This window comes from Martes martes (assembly GCF_963455335.1).
Source record: "Martes martes genome assembly, chromosome: 17".
In the NCBI taxonomy this organism is placed as follows: Eukaryota; Metazoa; Chordata; class Mammalia; order Carnivora; family Mustelidae; genus Martes; species Martes martes.
In genome coordinates, this window is record NC_137905.1 from 52,298,209 (window position 1) to 52,305,780 (window position 7,572).

The 7,572-nt window shown below is 46.8% G+C and overlaps 1 pseudogene across 1 annotated transcript; it reads right to left on the reverse strand.

Annotated features, from left to right (window-relative positions):
* Nucleotides 1–6,506: 6,506 nt before the first annotated feature.
* LOC308358267 (glyceraldehyde-3-phosphate dehydrogenase-like) lies at nucleotides 6,507–7,572 on the reverse strand (annotated as a pseudogene). The gene has a single exon. The product of its transcript is annotated as a glyceraldehyde-3-phosphate dehydrogenase-like (transcript).

Genomic DNA, 7,572 nt, shown 5'->3' on the forward strand with positions numbered 1-7,572 from the left:
ACCTCCGGGGTTCGGAAGTGACCCCGGCCTGAAGGCTCTCTGGGAGTGAGGGGGGATGGGGGACGGGGGTCGGGAAGCTGCTGGTGTTTTTGCAGGGATGTGTGGAGTAGTTTTGCGGGGTCGCCAGAGAGGGTCAGCTTGTGTCCCCGGCGCGCCTCACTCCCAGCTTCGGGGGTGGGGGAGGGGCGGTCTCCTGCAGGGGGAGCCCCCCACCCCCACTCAATCCTTCAGCGGCTTTCGCTCTTATCTATGACTTTCATTTCACTTCACTGTTCTGAGACTCATTAACCACAAGAGTTTTCTTGGGCAGGAGAAGGGAGGGCGGGGGCTTGTGAAGGATGTGGGGGAAGAGGGAAGAAGGTTAGACAAGAGAGTTCCGTCCCATGGTAAGTGGGACCCTGACTCTTACGGGTTTATTTGGAAAATACTGAAACACACACGCCAATAAAAATAGCCCATAGCTCCATTACCATGGAAAGAGCATAAAATTAATGGGTAGCGTCTTTGTCTCTGGGCCTGCCCTCTTTTTCACTGACTCAGCTTCTCAAATATTAAATGAGGATCAGAAAAATCTACTGAAAGTGCAGATTCCTGGGCACCACTCCCAGGGATCCTGATTCCAAAGGCCTGAGACAGAGCCCGGGAATCTGCATTGTTAGCCAAGCCCCCTGATCAGGATGCTGCAAGCGTTTTTGAGGAACTATTTGATGTTTTTGGTTTCCTAGCTTAGCTCTGCAAATCAATATCAGCTTGCACGTTTTTTAAAGTAAATAGAAGCAGGGGCACCTGGGTGGCTCAGTGGGTTAAAGCCTCTGCCTTTGGCTCAGGTCATGATCCCAGGGTCCTGGGATCGAGCCCTGCATCAGGGTCTCTGCTCAGCAGGGAGCCTGCCTCTCTGCCTACTTGTGATCTCTGTCTGTCAAATAAATAAATAAAATCTTTGAAAAAATAAATAAATAAAATAAAAAATAAAGTAAATAGAAGCAGACTGTACTTATTGATCAGTAACTTCTGTTTCTTTTTCTGCACTTAACCATGTAACTTGGACTTTAACAAAAATTTAGAGGTGGGGTGCCTGGGTGGCCCAATCGGTTAGGGATCTGCCTTCAGCTCAAGTCACAATCCGGGAATCCTGGCATCGAGTCCCGCATTCCGCTTCCTGCTCAGCCTGGAGTTTGCTTCTACCTCTCCCTCTGCCCCTCCCGCCTCGTGCTCTCTCTCTCAAATAAATAAACAAAATCTTTTTTAAAAGGAAAAATGTAGATGTAACTTACATATAGTAAAATGCACTAATCTTAAGTGCATAGCACTATAGCTTGATTTATTTTCCCTGACAAATTATGAAGATAGCAATATTGAAGCGATAGCAAAGTTGAAAGAATTGTATAGTGAACCCCATTACCTACCACCTAGATTCTACAAGTCATATATTTTGCTGCATTTCCTCTGGTACACATCTATCCAGCTTGTCCATTCCTCTATTTGTCCAACAACCCATCTGTATTTTTGAACTCATTTTTTAAAAAGATTTTATTTATTTATTTGACAGAGACAGAGATCACAAGTAGGCAGAGAGGCAGGCAGAGAGAGAGGGGAAAGCAGTCTCCCTGCTGAGCAGAGAGCCAGATGTGGGGCTGGATCTCAGGACCCTGAGATCATGACGTGAGTGGAAGGCAGAAGCTTTAACCCACTGAGCCACCCAGGCGCCCCAACCCAGCTGTTTTTATTACATATATTTCAAATAAGTTGTAAACATGATATTCCTCTCCCCTAAACACTTGGCATTTATAAACATCATTAGCTTGATCCCAGGGTCCTGGGATCGAGCCCCACATCCGGCTCTCTGCTCAGCAAGCAGCTTGCTTTCCCCGCTCTCTCTCTGCTTGCCATCTGCCTTCTTGCGATCTCTGTCTGTCAAATAAATACATAAAATCTTTAAAACAAACAAACAAACAAATAAATAAATACCGGGTGGGATACCCGGCTGGCTCCGTCAGTAGAACATGCAACTCTGGATTTCGGGGTTGAGCTCCATGTGAGGGGGCTTTAAAAAGTGAAATCTTACAGAAAAAAGAAAAGGAAACACAGCATATAGATATACTTCATTCCTTTTTTTCTCCAGCCCTTAAGTATGAAAAATTTCAGACATAGAACAAAATGGAAAAATTTTTAGAGTGAAGACTCAGGTACCCACCACCTAGATTCTACCATTGCTTTATTTGCTTGATCACATTTCTTTCTTGTTTCTTTTTTAAGATTTTATTTATTTATATGACAGAGAGAGAAAGCGTGAAAGAGCACAAGCAGGGGGAGCAGCAGAGGGAGAGGGACAAGCAGACTCCCTGCTGAGAGGGGATCCTGATGCGGGGCTCTACCCCAGGACCCAGCTGGGTCCCAGCTGGGAAGCTCTTTTCCCTACAGGGATATTTGACATTGTCTGGGGACGTTTTGGGTGTCACGACTGGGGTGGGGGTTTACTGGCATCTCCTGGGTAGGGGCTAAGGAAGCTGCTAAGCATCCTACAATACACAGGACAGCCCCCCACCCCACCAACAAAGATCAGTAGTTCTGTCCATTCCTCAATCCGTCTGCTTCTCTTGCTTTCCAGGCAAGTGGCGGACATCAGTATCCTTCACCCCTTGCACTCAGTATGGTTTGTTCGTTTGTTTTTAGCATGTCTCATTCTTCAAACAGCTACACTGTATTCCAGGGGCTCCTGGCTGGCTCAGTAGGAAAAGCCTGGGACTCTTGATCTCAGGGTGCTGAGTTCAATCCCCATGTTGGGTGTAGAGATTACTAAAACAAACTAGCAAACTTAAAAAAGAAAAAAAAAGCTACATAGTATTCCAGAGTATAAATGTAATACAATAAACCCCTTGCCCCAGGTTAGTTATGTTCCTTTTTCGATATTATAAACAAAGCAGCGGTCATCTTCTGCATATGCATTTTCCTCTGGACTCATTCCATAATATCTGCATGACATTTTCTATTTTTTTTAAGTGATCTCTACACCCGACGTGGGGCTTGTGGGGCTCAAACTCATGATCCCAGGATCAAGAGTCACATGCTCTACCGACTGAGCCAGCCAGGCGCCCCTGTGTTACTATTTCTAGAACCATAATTGCTCCGGCAGTGACCAGATATAAGTTGTAGATCTGGATACATATTGCTTAATTACTCCCCAGAGAACCTGTAGTGATGTACAGGAGCGAGAAGGCTACATGTTATCTGATAGGTAAAGGGGGAAAGAAAAGTTCTTCCATTGTTCTTGAAACATTCATTCCCTGATTATTTATTTATTTATTTATTTATTTATTTTAAAGACTTTATTTATTTGACAGAGAGGAAGAGATCACAAGCAGGCAGAGCAGCAGGCAGAGAGAGAGAGAGAGTGGGAAGCAGACTTCCTGCCAAGCAGAGAGCCTGATGCGGGCTGATCCCAGGACCCTGAGACCATGACCTGAGCCAAAGGCAGAGGCTTAACCCTCTGAGTCACCCAGGTGCCCCCATTCCCTGATTATTAAAAAAAATTTTTTTTAAGATTCTATTTATTTTAAAAAAAAGATTCTATTTATTTGACAGAGATTCTATTCTAAATAGAATAGAATAGTATCTAAATAGAATCTAAAGATTCTATTATTTGACAGAGAGAGAGACAGTGAGAGACGGCACACAAGAAGCGGGGAGAGGGAAAGGGAGAAGCAGACTTCCCGAGGAACAGGGAGCCCAACCGGGGCTCAATCCCAGGACCCTGAGATCATGACCTGAGCCAAAGGCAGCCGCTTAACAACTGAGCCACCCAGGTGCTCCTCTACCCACACTTCTTACATGCACTCTCCCCTTTCCTGTTTAATATAGTTATGTAATTATTTTTGTTAGATTAACACCCAGCCCTGGGGCTCCTGGATGGAATTATAAGTGGGAGGAGGAGGGAGCTCAGGCAGAGAAGTGGGTCTAAGATCCGCAAGTTTCAGGAAGTATTCTCAACAGCACCATGAGGAAGTGTGGGCATTTGACGAAGGGGAATCCTAAAGGAACAAGAGCTCCATGGGTGTACAAACAATGATGCAAGAGAGAGAAGGAAACATTGCAAGAGGGAACGTTCTGAAGTAGGGAGAGGGGAAGGGATTGAGCCCAAGTGGAGGCGTTCAAACATGGTCATGGTCATGGGAGGGACAGCACTGTATGTACCTCTGTAGGTGAGCTAGCAGTGACCCTGGGGTAAGCATCGAAGTTTTCTTCTGGTGGCTTCTGTTTTTTCAGCAAAAGAAGAAGTGAGAGCAAAGACGGGGAGGGACGCTGGAGGTTTTGAGAGAGAGGGTGAGAACACGATTTCTTCGAGAATGGAGAACAGAGCCAGAGAGGCCTTGCAGATCAGTTCTGAATGGTCACTTGAGCTTTGCTGTCACACAGCTCAAGTGTGTCCACTTGCAAGCTCAGCTGGGTGGGAGCAGGCACAGAAAAGGCAGAGTCCGTTTTAACCAGGGCTGGGGGTTGGCCGGGCAGGTGTGCTGGAGGGAGAAAGAGCAAGGAAGTTAATGTCACGTGTGCAAGGACACGACTGCGGTGCTTAGAATCTAAGACAGGGAGAGAGGACATGAGAGGAAGTGAGACAATAAAGAAAAAAAGGGTAGGATCGAAGGATCAGAGGTATCTTAGAATCTAAGACAGGGAGAGAGGACATGAGAGGAACTGAGGCAATAAAGAAAAAAAGGGTAGGATCGAAGGATCAGAGGTACCAACGGCATCACGGAATTGAAAGGCCCTTTGTGGGGTGCCTGGGTGGCTCTATTGGTTAAGCATCTGCCTTAGGCTCAGCTCTTGATTCTGGGATTGAGCCCCACATCGGGCTCTGCTACCCCCACTCATTCTCTCTCTCTCTCTCTCTCTTTTAAATAAATAAATAAAATAAAAAAAGAAGGAAAGGCCTTTTATGATTTTGGCCTCATTCCCTCTCTGACAATTACCTCTCCCCACTCCCCCTTGCTCATTCAATCTAGCTACATTGGCCTCCTTGTTCCACGACAAACCCAGACACGCTCCTACCTCAGGGCCTTTGCACCGTCTGTTCTGCCTGAGTGTTTTCCCTCCAGAAAAACCCTATTCAGCCCCTCTCCTCCTTCAAATCTTTATCCAAGTATCACCTTCTTAGCAAAGTCTATCCTGAACACCCTATTGAATGTGGCAATCATCCTCTCCCCAAATTTCCAATCTCCTTTACCCTGACCTATTCTTTTTTCATAGCCCTCAACCCCTTTGAATATTTAATTGAGTCCAAGATGTCATCAATTGTAAGCTACGTGTATCTTAGGATCACTGATACTGTCTATACTGGTAATTCTGTTATCACATTGAATGTCTGTTTCCGCATTATAACCTAATCTCCACGAGGGCAGGCATCTTGGTTTCATTTACCACCGTGTCTCCAGCACCTCGGACAGTTCCCAGCATCCAGTAAATGCTCAAGTAAATACTTCCAACAACCCACTTTGAGCACCACTGCTTTAGGGGATATCCCTGACACAGAGGATGGAGAGTCAGTTTCTCCACAAGAAATCTTACATCTCCCCCTCCTCTGTCTTGGCAGCTGGAATATTCAGTCTGGACCCCTCAGCATCCCCTCACCCGGATTCTGCCTCCAGTCCTAATTCTTACTTGCCCCAAGTGATTTCTGAAAGGTGCTGCCTGCAAATTCCGAAAACGGCCACACGGTGGTGGTGTGGGCCTATTTCCCCAGCCAAGATCAGTCTGTCCCTACCCACCTCATGAGTAACTTTTCTTTTTGGGGGTGGGGGGGGCGTCCTAGTCCTGATTTATTCACTCTAAGAACCATACTCCCAACACCTAGAAGTGAAAAGCCTTGTGATTATTCTCTATTAGCTATGGGGGAAAAACTTTTCTAATCAGTCTATTTTACATGACTTCCAATAATACAGTTTCTTTTTTTTTTTCACATCAATTTCAATATACATTTTCTGAAAGTCTTAAAAAGTTAGTACACATGCTATAAAAATGGTGGAGTCTACACACATTTTTACATTAACAATAAAACTCAGAGCTTTTTTGTAATCGTGAAGAACCAGTCTCTTTCTTTAAAAAAAAAAAAAAAAGAAATTATTGGGGCACCTGGGTGGCCCAGTCGGTTAAGTGTCTGCCTTGGGCTCAGGGTCCTGGAATCAAGTCCTGGTCCTCCTCCCCCCTCCCCCATCATGCATGTTTTCTCTCACTCTCTCTCTGACATAAATACACCTTTTTAAAAAAATTTATTTAAAAATTTTTAAGTTAAAAAAATTTTTTTTTGGCTGGGTACATTATACTTTATTGATGGTACATGACAAAGTAGGGCTCCCCAAGCCCCTCCCCTTCTCCAGGGAGTCTGGGATGGAAACAGTGGAGGTTGGGAGATTCTCAGTGTTTTGGGGGATAAGTTGGGGCAGGGATTCCCCAGCAGCTGAGGGCCTCTCTCTTCTTCTTGCTCTGGCTGGGGCTGGTGGTCCAGGGGGCTCTTACTCCTTGGAAGCCATGTGGACCATAAGGTCCACCACCCAGTTGCTGTAGCCTAATTCATTGTCATACCAGGAAACGAGCTTGACAAAGTGGTCATTGAGAGCAATGCCAGCCCCGGCATCGAAGGTAGAAGAGTGGGTGTTACTGTTAAAGTCGCAGGAGACAACCTGGTCCTCAGGGTACCCCAGGATGCCCTTGAGGGGGCCCTCTGATGCCTGCTTCACCACCTTCTTGATGTCATCATATTTGGCAGCTTTCTCCAGGCGGCAGGTCAGATCCACGACAGACATGTTGCGGGAGGGGACACGGAAGGCCATGCCAGTGAGCTTCCCATTCAGCTCAGGGATGACCTTGCCTACAGCCCTGGCCACACCAGTGGAAGCCAGGATGATGTTCTGGGCAGCCCCTCAGCTGTCACGCCATAGCTTCCCAGAGGGGCCGTCCACAGTCTTCTGGGTGGCAGTGATGGCAAGGACAGTGGTCATGAGTCCCTCCATGATGCCGAAGTTGTCATGGATGATCTTGGTCAGAGGAGCCAAGCAGTTGGTGGTACAGGAGGCGTTGCTGACAATCTTGAGGGAGATGTCATACTTCTCATGGTTCACACCCATCATGAACATGGGGGCGTCAGCAGAAGGAGCGGAGATGATGACCCTCTTGGCCCTGTCCTTCAAGTGAGCCCCAGCCTTCTCCATGGTGAAGACCCCAGTGGACTCCACAACATACTCAGCACCAGCGTCGCCCCATTTGATGCTGGTGGGATCTCGCTCCTGGAAGAAGGAGATGGACTTCCCATTGATGACAAGCTTCCTGTTCTCAGCCTTGACTGTGCCATGGAATTTGCCGTGGGTAGAATCATACTGGAACATGTAGACCACGCAGTTGAGAGCGATGAAGGGGTCATTGATGGCGACAATATCCACTTTGCCAGAGTTAAAAGCAACCCTGGTGACCAGGAGCCCAATATGGCCAAATCCATTCACTCCCGACCTTCACCGTCGTGCCTCGGGCACGCGGCTGGCACTGCACCTGAAGATGCGGCTGTCTGTCGAACGGGGAAGAGCA